At 44.6% G+C, this 20,698-nt stretch overlaps 1 pseudogene; it reads right to left on the reverse strand.

Moving 5' to 3' along the window:
* Positions 1–20,698, reverse strand: part of LOC112068272 (phospholipid-transporting ATPase ABCA1-like) — a 57,041-nt pseudogene that overhangs the window by 18,178 nt on the left and 18,165 nt on the right.

Below are 20,698 nucleotides of genomic sequence, written 5' to 3' on the forward strand. Positions count from 1 at the left end.
GTGTAGGTGGCTCTCTTCTGTCGATGTATAACCATATTGCAGGCTATTGTTAAAATACGTGGTTTGCTGAGAATGATTTACATTTCGAGCCTTAAGTGATATTTAACTCGAAGTTACTTGGACGTGTTGTTTTTTGTTCTCAGGGGGGCCATGCAGAGGAAAAACTGTGAGTGGCGTTGGTTATCGTTGGAGGGTAGAAGGTCTGGGGTATCCTGAAGATAAAGCGCCCTGCTGGAGGGTGCCCTACTCCGTGGGGAGAGTTCTATGGGACGTGCTTTTGAAGTAGTCCGGGTGCCGGTTATATCAGTAACTCTGGGATCTAAGCCTTTTACGTATTCCACTCTCCTGATGCTGGATTAGATGTTTGTATGGGAGGGCTGGGATTGGGGCGAGTCTGTGGGTTATCGGATAGCCACTCTGCAGCTCGACGCCTGTGCTATTTCATAGTGTTTGCATCACATATGGAGCTGCTTATGGGGTATAATGGTCGTTTTTATGGATCTTACTGTACTCTAGGGGCTAACGGCTCATAAGTTTTCAGCATATCCATCTAGTGAATAGTTCTCTCTCACCTTGGAATTTCCTAAATACACAGCTCGTCTCAAATTTATTTCGGCGCCTATAGTCGCCTCCGTTTCGTGTCTTCGCTCACTTCATTCGTTCTGTCGAGGCCTCGATGACGTCTCCACGGTGGCGCGGCTTGTGTCATCGCTCATCATTCGTGCATGCTGAACACATGCTTGCACAACACAATATGTCGCACCCAACTATCCCATCACTCCCTATCTACTTACTGCCCTCTCATGGCGTCTCTGCTAGCTACCTCTTATCCTCTATAACGCATCTCGCGAGTTGTGACTATGTTCTTACAGCTTCCTTGTGCGTCTGTTCTCTGCTAGGTCGGTCCATCGTCGCTCTTAGATCTGCTTCTCCCGTCGCTGTCTCTCTTCTTTAAGAGTCCCTCTACATCGCGCTCACCGTCGCTGTCGCTCTCCCGAAAAGAGAGAGATGGGAGCATGTCAGACCTCCCTCTATATCGTGATGCGCTCTCTCTCGCTTCAGTCTGGGGTCCTTATAGTAATCTGCTAAGGACGCGGGGTCTCACATCTAGCGGCCTGGTGACGGACACTCACTTACGCGCTCATCAAGCTACCGTACCAATACGACGAGGACTGTCAATCTATGGAGTGTACAGACTCGCCACAACATTCATTTACTCCGGAGCTAAGGCTTTGTGGCTGCGTAGGCTCCTCCGCTTGTATGGCGCTATGAGACCTATTAGGCAGGCTGGGGATAGAGTCGCTAGTACCGTTGACATGTGTGAGTGGAGAGACTCGATATATGACTGTGTGCTTTCGATCGTGCCTGTAGGAATCTCCAGCAAGGCCAGCTGTGTCTGTACGTCGTGCAGATAGGTGGCGAAACCCTGTCTTGAGTCGCGACGTTCCAGCAAGCGTAAGAATTCAGCTACTGCTCATAAGAAGGTAATGTGAGCTACGGCTCTGAGCGGCGATGAGGGGACGAAAAATCCTGGCCGCAGCTGCCGGAGTATAGCACACTTCACCGACAGCATATGTCGGATGCTATTAATGCTGCGCTAGGCCCAGGACTTGCACTTTGGTAAGGGGCTGATATTTAAAGACTATGAAGTTAGTGAATGAGGTGAGATATATATCTACAAGCTTTGAGGACGCTGTAGTTGTTTTCTATTAACACATAGTATTGGTACAAGACCATGTTATATCGACCCTGTTGGCCCAACGACAGTGGAGTAACATCGACATAGGTGCAACTGATTTTGAAGGTGGTGGCAAGGTGATACGGGATTTTCTGGCTTAAAGTGAGTAGTTTAAGTCTGTTTTGTGGAACCCGCATTCGCAGAGGGGTTAGATAGGGATACTGCTAGACCCGAAGTCTGCAGGATGGACAGAAAAGTGTATCTGAAGTAGTAGCTGGGAACGGGTGATCCTGTGGAGACCTAATCTGGTATCTTTTGGATCCTTGAGGAGTGTGAAAGACACTTACTATTATGAGTTATAGTCAGTAAAAAATGGCATTAATCGACCCACCTTCACTTGCAAGTATTAGAGTCTAATGCTAAGGGTTTTACTCTGTGTACGCCGTCTGCAAATTCTTTGATCGCAAATCGAATTGACATAGAATCGGATTTTAATGACCCTTTCGGTCACTCTGGTCGGACCTCTCTACTGGAAGACATGATGATGGCATGATCGATTATCTGTGTGACTGCTTTCTGTGGTGTCCTATCCCAATCATTAGTTAGAAATGCTTGAATTCCGCCAAGCAGGCTCTCAAGCTTGTACGACGGAGAGCATAGGTGATTGAGTCCAATGTGGAGCTTGGAGACGTCCAGGCGTGGTTGGTCAGATGGTTGTAGGGAACTAGGATGATGAACGACAACTCGATATACGTTTCTGCGAATAAGAAGATGGGGCCAGAGGCGGAGAGCGTGATGCTAGTGGAAGTCTTCCGATGATAGACGACAGCGCCACTTGGAACAGACAGGAGATGGTCTGACGTCAGGGCATCTCCATAGTACGGACATCTCAAGACATATCCCACGGACTTTCTCATACAGTGCTACATACTCGGATATGATCAATGGTGAAGATAACTGCCAATATAGACCCGTAGAGTGCAGATTTAGCAGTTAGGACTATTTAGTTTCACTTCAGATCAGTGTTATTTTACTATCTCTAATATAGAAACACTCGTATGTTTGGGAGCGTTATCTCGTAGCTGGGTGTGTGGATCTTACTTAGATGAATGTCGATGGCCTATATGTGTTGCTTTTATATTTAATAAATATAATGATTACTATTCTTTTTGATAGAGTTTTTCTCTGAAGTTAGAGTAGTGATAGTTGAAAGTGGCTAACCTCTAGTTATTGTAGGAAGTTTTCACAATATATGGGTGCAGTGTCTTCAAATTACATTACAAAGGTGTGTAGTTCGATTCATGGTCTCGGTAATTAATTATATGGCGTATACGTATATCCCAAACTGGAAACTTGAATCATCCTCCCCTTCTTAATGAAAAGCAGGATTATCTGTGTTGAGTTATATATAGAGTTCATTGGTGATATATGCTTATTCCCGTGACTCACCATTCGAGGTCGTTCTTACATGTCGAGTGAGGACACTGGCACATCACTTTTTGGCCTGTGGCTAGTGTGGTGCTACCCGGTGCAGACAAGTCGCGTGTCGGAGGGGGGAGGATGGCTCATAATGAAATGTCTGAAAGGTATCAACCTGGCAACAGAAGTGTCTTGATATAGATGCCTCTCAGATTTGATAGCAGCAGAGATTCAGCTTTGGTCCTGCAGTCTCCTCAGCACAGAGATTTCAAATGAAGGAGTACCTCGAGGTAGCCGATTTTCTCACTCCATACATGGCAGACTCGAACTCGATTTCTCAATGGTGCTCAATACACTCTTTCTGGGTACTTTCACTTAGGTAAGCTGAATCGCAGCACTCTGTGGACCGGGCTTTCGTTCTCGGATCGTGTAACCAAAGGTTACTACTCGAAAATAAGATCTGATCACTCACTTTTAAGCAATCAGATGGATTTTTGTGTCGTATTTTCATATGCACTTGAGGCTTGTCGTAATTTCCTCTTAGTTACGCCGAAGCCGAGACCTTACAGGGTTCTACCACAAAGAAGTTTAAATCTTCTTCTCTCTGCGAAGTATTAGTTCTACATATATTCTGGTTCATTAAAGAAGATAGTGTAGGATTTTAAAGCCTAATCCTAAATGTACTTGACACACAACAAGGTCCTTCATGCGAGTAACACTATGAACAGTTGGCCTCATTAATGAAAATTCATTTATTAACGCATATAGACGGCTTTCTACAATAGAGATAGTATTTGCTATGTGGGTGGTCGATGCTTACGAGTAGAAACCCTCGAATACAAGATGAAGCTGATGTGTTTGGCCTTGTTGGACTTCTCTCTCTGGAGGTGCAGGATGCCTTTCCACTTTGAAGCTGCCTCGCGGGTGCAGAGCTCTCGTGAGAACACGGGAACATGGTGGGGGCAGAGATGTCGGATGAGTAAAGGCAAGGGCATTCGGACAAGGTAAAAGAGCCTGGACGGTTCTCGAATTAAAGCAAGGTGGTTGTTGCTGGCATTGTTGCAATCTTGGAGATGGACGGCCATTCGTGTCAGAGGGAAAAGATGGCTCGGGGCGCCGGAAGGGCTTCATTCCGATCCAGTGTAAAACACTGAGAAGCTTCAGATATAATGTTGTTAGAGGCTATTTACTGAATTTGGATCAATAGTTGATCTAACTATTTTATATATAGTGTTACAATTGATGATTGTCATTTGGCCATCTTCTATTTACATTTGATCTATAAAGGCATAAAGCGCAGCAAGGTCGTATTTTTTTAGGTTATCCTGTATGCCATATCTTATTTGTAATCACTATTACTGTAGCGCGAAAGTTGTAGTGTAATTAGAAAAGACATGCGGCGATTTGTTAGCTGGCTGATTGTTGGGTAAAATTGTGTCCTGTGTTGTGTATTTTGGAACTTTCTTTTCGTTGTCTTGGTGAGCTGGGAAGGTAGATTGGACCTCTATATGTATTCTGGTTAGCTAACGACCTGTATTCCTGTGTTGAGTAATTTCATAGAGATAGTAGCTTTACGTGCACGTTGTTTTGTAGGCGTCGGCCTCTGCTAACAGATGTTTGACGCTTCAGTTCTTCATCGCCTCGGCGTCGTGGGATCGAACTCAGGATTTGGACAGTGTTTCATTCTCCAGCTCTGGCAGCTGGGAGCCTGGGTAAGTGAGGAGTGCATTGTAATACTAGAATAGATTCCTTTCTTTCATCCACGTAATGACATAGTCACCTAATAGATATGGAGAGTCGAATGTATATGTTGGCATATTTCAAACGAGAAGTTAATTTATTGATAGTATTGTCGTGTGGGTGTACTTTTGATTTGTAGATGCTTCTTACATGTCTCTGTGTTCGAACCTGGTGAGTTACATTGGAGACTCTTGGGGTGTACAGAAAGTTCCTGTGATGATGGTCTAGTAGTTGAGTGTTCTGTTATAGGTGTTTTTGAATACGTCGAAGAGAATGATAGCAGACTATAACTTGCTCGAACTTTGCAGGAAGTAACAATTAAGCTTTTTGATTGAGACTAAGATGTGAATGGAGATATTCTTGCCAGGCGGGTGGTCTTAGCCAAGATTTTATGGCTCATAGTGTGCTACGAAGTGAAAGTTTCCGTGTGTTGCTACTCACATTGGTTGTAAGAGGTAGTTAGACGTGTCGTTTCCTTGACCATGGTAGCGATATTATCAGCGGTTCAGTCCTCGCAGGAAAACCCGTGACGACGCCCTCGTGAGGATTGCGAGCACAACACTAACCTAATTTGATTGTTGGGTGCCCCAGTGAACAGCCATGATCTGGATTGGCTGGTCACGAGTGTGGTTACCAGACAAGGATGGTGAATGCACAGTAATTGGGTGACGGAGCTATTCAAACAGAGGCCAAACGCAATGAAGGTTCCTTTTGCTAAGGGTCTAAAACCACAATGGAGGAAGTACACTAAAATAGCAAGAGGCATATAACACTGATCTAAGTATCGAATATTACACGGCTCTGTACATAACAGAGTTAGATAGTATAGCAGTCTAATATCTTTGCTCCTGAAGGTATGGATGTATGATGAGATAACCGTCTTATCGTTCGATGAATCATTGTCAGAGATATTCTACTCGCTTAAGTTATATCTGCAGTCATGAAGCTAAGTGGGCAATATGTTGTGATGGTGGATGAGTGGGCTTGTGATTCTCCTGAGAGTAATTTGAGAGAGTGTGAGGCAGGATCATTCTAATCATGTTGAAATCGGGAACTGAAGAGTATGCTAGAATAGCTGCATCATCTCTGTTGCGTGACGTTCATTGCTGTATGACGCCAAGCGAGATAGTATGCCACGTTTCCTTTGATATGCTCTAGGCGGGAGCGCTGGATGTTCTTCCTGTCTCGCGACAGTGCTGACAAACTGCTCTTATTAAGGAGAAAGAAGTGCACCAGTCTGTAGATATCAATAACTTTACAAACACGGGAGTATATCATAGATGATTAAGTACGTCACAAAGTAGTTCAAACCATGTAATCCTATTAGTCTTTCTCTTGCAAGAGTGAATACTCAGTGCCAATGGTGATCGTTGGGCTTGCATAGAATCTGTGGCAGAAATATTCAGATTAGGGGTCGAGCGAAGACCTTGATGCCTCAGTTTATGGTGAGATGATAAAGGTAATCATTTATTGATTTTATTTTATTTAGAATATGTTTAATTTAATTTTTTATATGACTTCATGTTGACTAACAAAAGTGGAATGAGATAGGTGAAAAAGTGTGTATAGGAGGTGTGGAAACATTTATTTTCTAAGTACTTCTGGCTACCCGTACTTTATGTTAGTCTTTTCACGTTTGAAGAAATTCAAGAATGTCGGGTAAATGAATTCAGAGTAATACTGGCAGGTTTGGCAATGACCTCAGTCAATGCGAGTAAAATAGTCACTGATAACGTTACTACTAGTGTAGGCGCGGCTATTAGTTACGGTTGAAGTGATGCCAGGTGTTCTGGTCCTGGAATAGTGTCCATAGTATAGGGATAAGCTTGGCGAGGAATTACCGTGTCCAGCACCAGTTCGCCCATGATACAGGAGAAGATCACAAACCCAGTTTTAGCAAGCAAGCGTACAACCCTAACAACATTAAATGGCCAAGCATTTAACTAAATAGCAAAGCATTGGTAATCTATTCGACAGTATATTATGATTCTTACAAAGGTGTAATATGGACAAATTATAGTCCTATGCTTTTAGTGACAGCATACTGGAGGATTTGCATAATTCATTGGGCGCGTGTTGAAGGGGGAAAACGCGATCATAGCTCCTCCGAAATGACACTCAATTATGATAATTGGACTATGAGTCTTTGTCTGAGTCATCAGACGTGAATGCTTTTCACCATTCCTGCGAAAGTGAGTACGCTTTAGCAGGGCGCATTGTACACATCGCTTAATTCTACACATCATCGCCCTTAGCAGATCCATAGAAAATGACACCCTCCGTATGACGTAAACTGTCACAACCTGCTATTACCCAACATAGAATAAGCAATGTGCTCAGAATTCTCATCAGTCTCAGGTCTCTGTTATGACTCGAGGGGACCCAGGTAATGGGGAGGTCCACACTTTGGAGCTTCATAATGCAAAATGAGCTGCATGTGAGTAAGGATTGCACTGGTTACTAGGGAGTTAACATATGTTTATGTTAATGTGATGGTACATTATCTGCTCTGTTGGACTCCGCACTGCTGAGCCAGCAAAAACCATGATTAGACTCTGCGTGAAACTTTTCACCTTTGTCACGCAGTAAGGGACGATGAGCATGAGGATAATAGATCAAATTATTAGGGGATGGCAATGTATATTCGTTGACTTTGTGAAGATGCTGAGTTACTAGGTTGAGGATCATTAATCGGCTCGATTGCATTTTATTACATGTACTCCCGAGTCGAGTGGACTGAAGCAAGGTAGGTTTGCGGTTGATGGAATTGGAGGAGATGTGATGATGCGGGTAAAGTGGGTCTTCATGCGCCCAGGGGGAGAGGGAGCAGAGAGATGACGGGACGCAACTGTAACTGATCACCGAAGCACTGGGAGTCTCTTCTGTGGGATTGCTGGCTATCCGGGAATTGGTGGCAGCGGTTGGGTCGCACAAATGGACGGTCCGGCCAACTGAAGACCGGATGCTAGCCACCCGGAGACATTGGGTACTGCAGGGAAGCGAGTTTGGGCGCGTGAAAGTTCGACGAAACCGGCAGGAGCGTTGGGGCCGGCGGCCGCTCCAGGCTATAGGACTGACTGTATCTCGAGAGCAGGTTTGTTAGTGCAAACGTCTGCTGTACGATCCGGTTGGACAGGGCTGGCGCGTTGAAGGGAGGCTAAGATGCTTCAGTGGAGTGGGTGCCGTGGGCATGGGACAATCCCGGGTCAGCGTTGAGGATCGTAGGACACTCTCGAAGACCGATTGAGGGGTGAAGCATGATGGGGCCTTTTGCCAGTTTAGCACGCCGGCCAGAGTTTTTTTTTGTTTGTCCGGCCATTGGGTGTCAGCTTGGTAATGTCGTCGACCAAGCTGCAAAACAGAAAACAGAGACAGTAAGGTGGAATTATCCAGGGAAACATAAGCTCCTGGAGGCTGGGCAAGCAAAAACTGAGCGTCCAGCGGAAGGCCGAAGTGAGATGAGCGGGCTCCGAGTTCAACGGGTCAAGGAAATCCTCTTTCGGCCAGCTAGGGAGCGAAGCCGATAAGACTGCTAGGCATTCCCCGGTTCCCCTTGGTGGCGACCCCGACGCTGGACGATACATGGGTGGTGCCTAACACGAACGCCAGTAACGCTGGCCGCGATGCTCAGGCTTCACCCTGGTGCTTGTGGAGAGATTTGATGGTCTCGCTGTGGTTTCTGTCATTTCCGCTCCAAGTCCACAAAATGGCAGCTGACTGGTATTCGGGCTCCTTCATGGCGAGGGATGACGTAAGGCAGGTACGGTGTGATGTTGCCATTTAAATTAAATGGGAAATAGAGAGACACAGGGACAGGGTCAGCACTCGATAAACTCTGAGTAGACCGATTCTAAACAATCAGACTCGGGCAGGAGCTAGGGACACAGCGAGCAGAGGGAAGGGCAGACATTCATGATAGTGGAGAGGGTTTATATATCAGTAATAGAGCTGGATCCGGTGAGATCCTAGTGCATATCGGCTGCTCTGGGATCCTGTCTCGGCAGCGTTGTTGGAGCAGAGAAGAGGCAGGTGTCGGGTGATGGTGGGGACGGCGGATGGGAGCGTGTGTGCAATCGGAGGGAGGGTACTGGTCAATGGGGTTTCGTGGTCTCGGCGCCTCAAGTGCGTGTCCCACGGTGTACAGGGAAGAGGGGGGGAAGGCAATTACCACATCGTGCAAATATTGCGAGTACTACATCTACTGGGCTTTCGTTCACATTCATGATACATACCTGCTGTTCTGCGGCGGGCTATATGATGTGTAGATTTGGCGATATTGGATTATACCTTTTATCAATTAGATTAGCAAATTTTTTCGCTTATGCTATTTTTTGTTGGTTTTAAATGTTGGTTATGTCTCGTTTACTGTTGCTGCTTGCCGTTGATGTGTTTCTTGTCTGATTTGTATGTTTTGTGGCCGTTGATGAATTGACCGGGTTTTGTGGTCTTTTCTGTGATACCGGTGGACTCGGATTGTTGCCTTGGCTGTTATGACCTGTTTTCCGTCAGCGTACGATGTCTTATTTGCATCTATGATTATTTTGTCTACTCAGGACTCGGACACTAAGAACAATCGTCAAGTTAGTTTATGCTTTTGGTGCCACCTATTTCCACTATCTCGCTGCCGTTCCATGCTGAATACGGTCTATCTATGCTGTAAGTTTTTTGGGGACAGTGAGCAGTAAATGGCGTTCAACAGGTTATCTGCTATTATTACACAGACACCTCGATTCGGTGGACTGCGATTTCTTTCTTGCCAAGCCAGTTCCTGTATTCTATGTTGTAATATGTGTACGTTCAACAATGGGTTCAATGTTGCTAGTTTCCAAGGGGTTATGCAGATATATTTAATCCAGGGAGTTAGAAAGCATCGTGCCACTTAAGTGGGAACTATCATTGTGTTCAGTACACACAACATGCATAGGTACGATCCCAATTCTTTCATTGCCTAGTACACAGCAGGAAAGGGGTTTGTAAAGCGATCGTATCTTCGCATGATCCGAATGGGCGGAATTTCTTTGATCATATCATTGGTAGGGAGCGAGGGCGTGTGATGGCTACCTTCCAGCGGGATACTCAGCCTGTGAAGATAGTGAAACAGTCTGCATACTATGGTCGCAATCAAAAGGTAAGATATGCAGAATGCTACACATTTGTGCATTTATTTTCTAGTGACTAATTGAAAAAACGGGTGTTCGGTACAATATATACGAACGTTTCGTCCAGACCATTACACTAAAGAGCAGGCTTATGTTGGTTGTAGAGAAGATTACTAAGCACTCTAACAAGTGTCATTGTATTTTCATGTACAGTTGAGAGATTTCTGGACTTAAGTTCATTCCTCTGAAAGTTTTAACTCGACAAAGGAATCGCTCATGGTGAGATAGAGTGCCGAGTTATGGTAGTTGTTTAGTCAGTTGTTTTTTTTATTTGCTAAAGGTGAAAAGACTCCCTACATCATGTTTATAGACACATTACTTAACAGAAAGCTAATTTAATTCTTTGTCTCTCACCTGCTTTTTTACATTTATTACTCAATACTCGAACGTATAGGATCTGCGTCTGTAAACTTTATGATAGAACCAAACATCTTCCACAGATATTGTTTTATAATAATAAAAACGATAAGGGGTAGCAACAGGACATAATCGATGTACCTTTTCGCGAAGGGGTCTTTCCTGAATCGAGGCATGGGACCGAAGGATCTTTCTTCCGGTAGCCAAGGTAGCATCCTGGTTCCCGAGCGCTACGGTAGGACTCTCTTAGAAACTATGGCATAGGTCAGCTCTATTGTTCAATAGGCCGGCGCACAGTCAATCCTCACGATAGGGTGAGCTAACAGTGATCGGTCTGCTACTAAAGAGAAGAGAAACTAGGGTAGAGGTTAAATCAGCCTTTAGCTTTTGTCGAGCTCATATTTATCTGCATTTTCTGTGATGTTGTCTTGTGCATTGAAGATGTTAGATGTTGTGTTCGATACTTTATTTACACTCCATGGGTATTGTGGGAGGTACTAGAAATATTGCAGGTGAGTATGAAACAGGACATACTTTCTAAGGTCTTCTCGAATGGTTGCGCAGTATCAGGTAGCATATCGAATTTATCCCTTGGCGGATCTGCTCGACAAGGGTGAACAAATCTGTTGTTTAGCCAACATCAGGACACTAAAGTACGCTGTTGGACGGGGTTGCTCAACGATTGGCGTCTGTTGCATTTCATGAGAGTTTGGATATCAGTCAAGGGCCGTTCAATGGGATATCAGCAAACTAAAAAACATATGTCCAGATCCAATCACTTCTACTAACACTCTCATACAGCGTATATGCCAATACGTTGATATGCACCAAGCTAATTGAGTATGGATGTTTAGTGTTCCTTATAATAAAAATGGCTTTAAGCTTAAGCATCCCATGGGTAATGCTATTCACGCAATATCTCTCTATGTGTGATAGACTAGCACGAGTTTTCTCTGCTGCTCCCGAACCACTTGTGGAAGGTTGCTCTGGTATATAAGACTGCGTGATCTTCGCTCATGAGTTTTTCGTCTGGCCAAGCCTTCGGTCGTCTTAACCTATGCAACAAGTCACAGGATAAAAGAGAGTCAACAAGTTCGAACACACTTTGCTTAATTCATACACATAGGGGTGCGGGACCCTTCTCTTATTTGGGTCGAAATCATCTTCATCTGGGGTAGTTGTATGAACTCTTGTAGTCTTTAGTCATGTTGTAGGTGGCGGGGATTGCTGCGAGTCATACTGTACGTGAGTCACAGCGTGAAAAGCCAGGCTTGTCAGGGCACACAGTTGTTAGGCTTTGCGGGATTAAATAGGAAGGTTAGTCAGACTTCGTTGGGCTGAGTGTAGCGGTAATTCGTCATGTCGCATACAGGGTCAGGAAACGGACACGTACTACATCTTACGACACCCAATGGATGAAACCGGATCTTGAGAAGTTCGTTTGGGTTCACTGGTGTTGTAATACTTTATTGTGGATTATATCGTTTGATACCTGTAACAACCTTATTATTCTATTCAAACTTCGTTGTTGCTCAAAAGTATTGTTTACTTTCCTTGATCAAAAGGAGGGTGTGATTATTCATGGATTTCAACAAAATCGTAAGGCGTTTTACTTAAAATGTGGAGTTGGTTGTGTTTGGTGTAGGAGGTTTCCATAATTAATCGCCTGCGACCGGGACGGCAATGGAATGAGTCCACTCGCAAGTAGATCATAAATTGATGCTTTGTTTGCCTGATTGTTGGATCATATGATACCTTATACAATAATCCATATATAAGCATGGCAATTGAGCGGATTTCCAGCTCCTCAGTCAGTTCGCTGACCGTCATCTGAACTCGTAACTGAGTGGAAGATCAACGAGCAGAGAAATATAACGAGATTTTAAGACCGTATGTAGATGAACCCAAAAATAGAAGAATCTCTATTGGGGGATCAGCGCGCCACGAAAACTTTTTTATTTCTACGAAGTTCGGTAGAGAGCGCCATGAGAGTGTGTTGGTCGTGGATATCACGTGATTGGAAGGTTGAATGTTCTCTATATATTGACTAAGCTCTAGTTCATTTCCAGAAGACTGAGGATGACTTCAGATGGAGAGGGACGAACGATACGACAGCAAATGACGAGGCGATGCACAAAAAGCAGGAGCACGATTGAAACCAACACAGAGAAGGCTCCACCGTTGTTTTAGCGAAATGTGTGAACATAGAATCTAGATTGATTGACACTCAATTAAACGTGAAAAACGAAGGTCAAATGAGGTCTGACAACGTGTCAAGATTCCTTCACGATCTACACTTGGTACCTTATGTAGTGAAATTGTTAATAAAAATATCAAGAGCATGCCGTAATTGAGCCTTCGCAGTAGCACGCAATGGTAGATTAGCTACAGAGGTAAAAAACAGTGTAGACATGCATAGGATTATGATTTGCTAGTGTCTGATATTATTAGTTATGAAGTAGTCGAGTGAGTTACAAAGTGTACAACTTATTAATGGAGTTATTGAGTCCATCTGTAACTATGTGCTGTGACGTTTCGATAGGTTTTTTGCTAAACCGTTGAAATCGCGTATACTGAAATGATCGAAGTATTCGTGAAGGATAACAGGTCTTGAATGATGTTCTGGCCTGTTATTCTGTCTGAGTTGACAGTGTAAACGCTACATTCATTGGTCGCGGCTGGTGATAATAAGGAGTGGCTCATGTTAGTTCATATCCCCTACTATTCAAAGCCCCACTGATTATGCTAACACGTGAAGCTTGATCGTCTTCACTCTCATGATCCCAGCCCTGCCTAGTGCTGGCTCTTCTGCTTAGCCTCTGGCTGTTCGTATGGAGTGAGCCATTAACACTCAAAGAGAAACCACACATCCGAAAACACTCTTCTCTGATTGGCGAGCCAGGAGGGTGGTGTGGGCTCGTCCAACAACGAAGAGTTTCAGCCTGAGGACCAAGATCGAGAGACCAGGAAGAGTGGGGGGGCATTAGCTACCAGGTGATAAACATCGTGTGTTATGATTAATATGAGAGTTAGGGTCTCAAAGAAAATGAATGAAGGGGTGTTTCGACTGTGATAGTCTCACAAAATGAGACACTTCGAGTTCCTAACAGATGTTTCTGGCTTATTCTCGGTGGTGTTGCATGTAATCTGGTTACCGCGTTATAATCTGCACAACGTCCACACCATAGTAAGATCAAATGATTTGATGTTATATTTTCGACCGGTTAAGTCGCTTTTATCTCACGGCTGTCTCTCTGTGTTTGTTGCTGCGCTATTTCTGGAGTTTTTAATTGGTGGGACGGGTGTACACTGGTGAGCAGGTTGTTAAATTCCAAATCAGTTAGCCACTTGGATTTGACTATCAGCATCCCAAGTACAATGTCCCACGATGTGAGGTTTTTATGGCCGATCTTGTGTGTGGTATTGAGACGTGTTCAAGGCAAAATAAACTATTGATGCTTTTAATGAGATGAGATCTTTTTTGCGAATTAAACATGTCGGAACAAAGGGTGCAGTTGGGCTCAATGGTCACGTGGAGGAGAACTGAATGCGTGGATGTTTTATAAATTGGGTATAGGTTGGGCGTCTCGATCGCTTCTGGGGAGTGCACGCGAAAGCGTAGTCGTCTCTGGTGTGGGCTCGGTTTGCGGCTGTCAAGTAGTCGGGTGCGCTAGAAGCCATAGATTGGGTGGTGCTCAATGGGATGGAGCACGGCAGCCTGTCTGATGTATACGCAGACGAAAAATTGTCGCGGAGGAGGCTTACGGGTAGGGATACTAAGACATGGAATCTATAATTGAAAGTATTGTATAAGGGTTTCCTGGGGTTAATAGATAATGTAACTACTTACTTACAACATATTTGGGTGCAAGTCAAGAGCGTTGCCACCGCGATCAGGCTGCTATCGTCTATACTAGCGTAACTTGTGGTTCAGTTGTGTAAAGTTTCTAAACTAACTTCCTGATTGGACTCAGTCTGTTTCCTTTTAGGTTTGAACATTTTCGCTACTGCTGAGTGATCTATCACGTCCTTTCATCTAAACCTGAAATCCGTATTCCTGAGCTACTTTATTAGAGATTCCGAATCGAATTGAAATACGTGGAATAATCGCTGATGCATACTCTGCCTTACCGGACAGCGTGTTGCTACGACACTGGCGTTTGTGAGGCAGGCCGATGTCGTTGACGATCTGCTCCATCTCAGCCTTCACCTTCTCCTCAGACAGACCCTTCAGACGGGCATAGAACCAGATGTGCTCCTCCACCGTCAGCCTGGGACAGAGGAGGAGGAGGAGGAAGAGGAGGAAAAGGAGGAAGGTACGAGGGAAGAAAAAAACAGATACGGCCAGTCATAAACAAACAGCTACAATCGTATTATGCGAATCAACTTGAAAACTTGAGTTAGAACTACTAGTCATTTTGTTTTACTTGAACTAGTAAAGTACTAAAACTGGCAACCCCAGTGAGTATATATTACAGTCATAGTACAGTAGTGATGACTTACATGCTGAAGAGAACGTTGTGTTGCGGGCAGACGCCCAGGTTCTGTCGGATGGCGCTGAGCTCCGAGCGGATGTCCTTGCCCAGGATGTAGGCGGTGCCAGAGGTSGGCGGGAACAGACCCGTCAGGATGGACCTATCAGAGCCAGGGAGAACACACAACCATACCTGTCAATTAACACAATTTAACTCAACACAGTTTAGTTTCACACATTTCCTATGTACTCATATTGCATTGGACTGCTGTATTTTCAACGTGTCAAAATGTTTTAATTGTATCTGTCCCGCTAATTACGATCCAAAAAAAAGATTGCCCTTACACACAAATTAATTTAAGTTGTTTAAAATTTCTAGATTGATAAAAGGTGTATAAACCCCATAAGCTGTCCTGCCACAGCTATGTGACAGGAGCTGTCGGGATCGAAGCATATGATTGGTCTAGTTATGTAAGGGATCGAGGGGATTGGATGCGGGTTTTAAAGAAACGCCCCTCAAGATTAAGGTCTTTGATCCTAGGCCTTACATGGTGGTGGTCTTGCCGGCTCCGTTGTGCCCCAGGAAAGAGGTGATCTGCCCCTCGTAGAAACCCAGGGTCAACCCGTCTACAGCCAGCTTGTTGCCATGGCTATACACCTTCACTAGGTTCTTGATGTAAACACCAGGCTCGATGTGAGACGGCTCCTCTTCRATGCACACAGCTGAGGACGAAACAAGGCAAAATTAGCATCTGAAATATCTCAAATCAAAATCACCCAATCATTTTGAAATTTGTTTTCTTTTTTAAGTGTTAAATCCATCAATAGAGCGGTAAGCCATTTTCTTTTTTTAWTCTACCTTCTGCGTTTCCTTCCTTTCTTTCTTGTATATTCTTCCCTTGTTTCTCTCCACACCAGTAGGACTTGGTGAAGGGAAAGTACCAGGGTCTGGGGATCCCATACTGGCCTAAAGGGGCATACCAGGCATCATACACGATGAGTACAAATACACACTCCTTTATGTACAATATAAGATGACGTTTCATAATATGACATTTATTGTCTGGTCTRTTTTATTTGCCTAATACTGTTGGTAGACATAAGAAAATGTGTGTAGGTATGCTTGGGAACACATTCAAAAACAATACAGGTTCGTCAAATGACATGACTTCCTCTGGCTGCTGCTTACCAGGGAAGACAGCCTCGATGTACCAGGTCATGACCCCGTAGAGGAAGGAGTCAAACAGCATGAGACAGATGGAGGTGGTGAGGGAGTAGCTGTCCTCTTCCAAGGGGCTGGACAACAGGTTGGACCACTGGATACCCACTCCCTGCTCCTCAAACAGGGCAAAGTACTCACAGCCGAACCCAAACGCCACCGGGGACAACAGGCTCTGGAGAAAGACGGGAGAATARAACACAAGTTAGAAAAGAGGACTATGTTCATGACAAAGAACAAACAAAAATGAAAAATTGATTCGGACAGTCTTCAGGTCTCGGGCAAGGTAGCTCGTCATCACGTGAGAGTGTTTCACAAACCCACCTCCATTACAATCCCCATTCCAACATTACCACGACCAMAAAAKAGTGTATTAGCGATCTGAACTCACCACAATGACTTTAGCCCCGAAGCCCACATAGTCCTGCCAGGCCACACAGAGRACRTAGGGCAGATAGAGGGTGAAGTAGATGATTCCCCCGCAGGCCGCCGCCAGGTTGGCACGGGAGAAGATGGTACTGATGAGGAAGCACTGCATGATGGTTACCACAGCAAAGGAAGCCAGGAACAGGAAGACCACGCAAGGGTCGCTGTAGGGAAGCAGGTTCCCCATCTGATTGGACGAGAGGAGACGGATGAGATTATGAAACACGGTGAATTGTGTGTGTATGTGATTGCGTAAGGGTTCTGTGCATGCGTGTGTGTGTGTGTGTGTGTCTGCTTCCACACACACCTTGAGTATGACCACCAGCAGCGAGGCGGAGATGAGCAGGGGGATGAGGCTGCTGATGAACCAGCTGAGCCACAGGATGCCGTTGTCCAATCCCATGATCCTCATGGTCTCTTTGAGCCGYGCCTCCTTCTCATAGACCACGCCCTTGATGATGAGGGCCACAGAGTACATCCAAGCCAGGGTCATGAAGAGAGGCATGGAGCGACTCATCACCCGCAGGAACCTGGAGAGGAGGGAGCACGGAGAAGTCAGGAAATCATGAAAATGATTAAAGATACACTTTTGCAGGCAGTGTTAACAACTAATCGGATCTTGTTGCCTCTGCTCTGCCGTCCTATGCTCTGCTGTCTTATCCTGTGCTCTGCTCTGCTCTGCTGTGCTGTGCTGTGCAATGCTGTTCTGTGCTGTGCAATGCTGTGCTGTGCAATGCTGTGCTACGGCATGATTTTATATTGTGTTATACACATATACACTACAATATTTCATCCTGGTGAAACAAAACAGTGCCTCTCCAAGTCTCCACAACGCTACTTACATATCGTCTACGTAGCAGGGGTAAGGCATCTGTTGGATGTAAACTCCAGTCTTCTCTTTACTGCCCGTCACTGCCCTGATGATGCCCTGTTCAATAACGTCCTGCAGGTAGGAGAAACCACCCCAGATGTAGCGCAGGTCCTCAAAGGGATCCGCCCGGGGACCAGGGTCCCAGTAACTACAGAGAGACAAGGGTAGAAAGTAAGGAAGACATGTTCATATACTCTATATTCAGGATTGGCGTCTAATACAGTATTACAACATACTGGACTCTTTCAATAACTAGAATAAGTAAAAGGATAACATATATTACAGCCTACAGCAGGGGTTGGTAACCGGCGGCCCACGGGCCAAATACAACCTGCAAGCCAATTTGATTTGGCCAGCCAGAGTTGTCGTAGGAACATTTTTGTTATGTCATGTATCTTACCCGTCCTTGATCTTGTTGGTGCGCTCCACATTGTCGATGTCCATGCGGATCTTGTAGTTGACGTTACCCGGCAGGTCAGAACTGTTGCTACGGGCGATGTCCGGAAACACTATCCCAGCCCAGAACTTCTGGTTGTCTAGGAGACCCATGGATTTGTTGACCAGTCTTTCCTCATTGGCCACTGGCTCTAGTTTATCCAGGTTCACACACTGCGGAGGGATACAAGAAGGGTTGTCAGGCTTTTGACACACTGCGGAGGGATACAAGAAGGGTTGTCAGGCTAATAACTACTCGCTTGATTTCCATTGACTTGTACAAATAAATGACCATTTTGAATTTGTTTCTCATTTTGACAAATGCACATTGAAAAGCTTATTTAAATGGCCATTGGCAAGGTAGTAATGTGTTAAAGTGAGAAGCTGCACTAATACCGCATAATGATTGTGTTATAGGAGACACAAATACCATGCAAAACGCATAAGCCAGCATGACTGTTGAAGGTCTTGGCCTCCAGCTTTTCAAGACTCCCATACTTTGAAGGGACCAGCGTCACCCAGCCAAGGCCTATTTGGACCCCCGTAACTATTTTCAGCCAGTATGTGTCAACTATAATTATCTGTAATGGAAAATCATTARGTTGTCTAATTGCGTTTAACCTGGCATGGCAACAACAGTTACCCTTTCATTGAAGCCAATAAAATYGATCAGCATTTAGCTACAGAAAGCAGGGTTACGTAAGACACTGATAAACTGGCCCAAAGTCTAAACTGTGTTAAATTGATCCGATTTACAAAGGCATGGTAACTGTGATGTTCCCAGGGAACCGAAGGCTTAGAATGACCACGCAATCTATTGGGAGTTCAGCATTAACAGAAACTAACCAGGGGCTTATTTATCATCTTATGTCCCTTTACCTTGAACTGAGCTGACAGAATTAGATAGGAGTGTAGACTATAGAATGTTGGCCAATTCCACCTACGGTATGCAATTTTCTTATTCGTGTCATCTAAGTGTATAACGGTCTTTGAGAACAGCTCAACACACGCACCTCCATAAAGCGGGAGATGGTCTTGATAGCGTCGTCGGTCTCGTTGAACACCTCTCTCCAGGTGTAGGCCGAGCCGGCCGGACGTTTGTCCTCCTCAGCCTTGGTCAGGAAGCGGGACACGTCCTCCACCTTCCACTCTGTGCCAGCCAGACGGTCGTTAAAGAAGCGGGCRCTGGCGTTGTTCTGAAGCAGTGTCTAAACAGGAATGAGGTAACAGATAGATATAGATTCCGATATAGATGCCGTATTGGTTGCCTATAATTATTTGTGTAGTGTGGAGTATTTTTTTTTAAAGACTAATAATATATATATATATATATATATATACGGAAATACATATAAAGAGAATAAGACAAAGACAATGTATGGTCTAAACTGTAAATTTAGACTTTGTTTTTTGTTCCCTTCATATCCTTCATCCATCCTATCCATTAGCCTGTATCTATTATCAGAGGTCTCCTATCAATACCACTCCCACCACAAAGTACTATGTAATGATAAGTCAATTTCAAGCCGTTGTGGTTAATGGCCACATTAACTGGAAGCCACAAAAAATACCACAAGATGAATTGCTATGGAGAAAACGCCTCTGGGAGTTCATTTTTGTCATATATTTTCGACCACTGTGAGGCACTATGGGAYCGGTGATATACATTGCCGGTAGGAACATGGCTTTTCTCATAGCATGAGGAGGAGCCATGTTAGGTAGCTACCTCGTAAGAAACGGAAAGATCCTGTCTCCTACAGTTACCTTAAATTAACATGACTCAAATAATGTAATATCGTCGTTGTTTGTCCCTTCCAACTGCATATTCTCAAAACGATCAACCTACTGTGTGTACACCGAAAACACTGTCCCCTCTTTTCTAACCCGTTGCTTAAAAATAGGAAAGTTCTGAAACTGCAGTAAAAGTGCAGTAACTGCAGTTGCTGTGGTATTTTGGACACAGCAATTGTAGAATATACTGCACTCTAACTGCAGTTACACAGCAAAATKACTGCAGTWTATTTTGGACGTAGTATTTGCAGCATACTGCAGTTATACGRCACTCTGACTGTAATATTTTTTCCRTAAGGGACACCGTAGACCACGTTAGTTACGATGATGGAAATCTTTAACAACATCTTGTCAATAAATAATACTAAACCACACAGCAAATGATGTATTGCTTGGACTGTCTGGGGATTCTTTCACTTCAAAGTGCTWTCACTTCAAAGTGCTTTCACTTCAAATATTTTCCCCCCTTCATAGTTCTGACTTTGCTGATAGCTACTTTGTTGATGTACTTACCATGACTGTGATATGTGGTCGTCCCACCTAGCCATCTTAAGATCAACGCACTAACTAAGTCGCTCTGGGTAAATCTAAAAGATCTTAGCTTTCTCTTAGGCTAATAGGAACCATGACAACCTTAGCAGACTCAAACCCTATCGACACTAAACCTATACGCGGAACCTTATTTTCAGTTTGACGTGTTCTTCTACAGTGCCCGATGCTGTTGGTATYATGACAACCGATCTGTAGCTACTGTATACTGTAGGTACAACTGTAAATACCATGAGATCAGGTGAGAGAGTAGAAACTCACCCGAACCAGGTTCATCTCCTCACTGCTCTCCATGAAGGTCCAGACTTTAGGCCTCATCTCCTCCCACATCCCACCCAGGTCCCTCAGGATACCCAGCTCCTGGAACGTCTTGTTCATCTGGGCGGGGGGTGGGGAGAAAGAGAGAGAGAGATAGGAGAGAGCGTTATCAGGGAGAGAGAGAGAGAGAGGAGAGAAAAAGAGAGATAGAAGGGAGGGAGGGAGATGGTTAGAATGGCTGCCTGGCCTCAATGCCGAGTTAGTGGAGAAACACTTATGTGTAGGTTCCTTTTCACGCAGGCTTCTTTGTGTTCCTTCAGTT

The sequence above is a fragment of the Salvelinus sp. IW2-2015 genome, unplaced genomic scaffold, assembly GCF_002910315.2.
Source record: "Salvelinus sp. IW2-2015 unplaced genomic scaffold, ASM291031v2 Un_scaffold356, whole genome shotgun sequence".
In the NCBI taxonomy this organism is placed as follows: Eukaryota; Metazoa; Chordata; class Actinopteri; order Salmoniformes; family Salmonidae; genus Salvelinus; species Salvelinus sp. IW2-2015.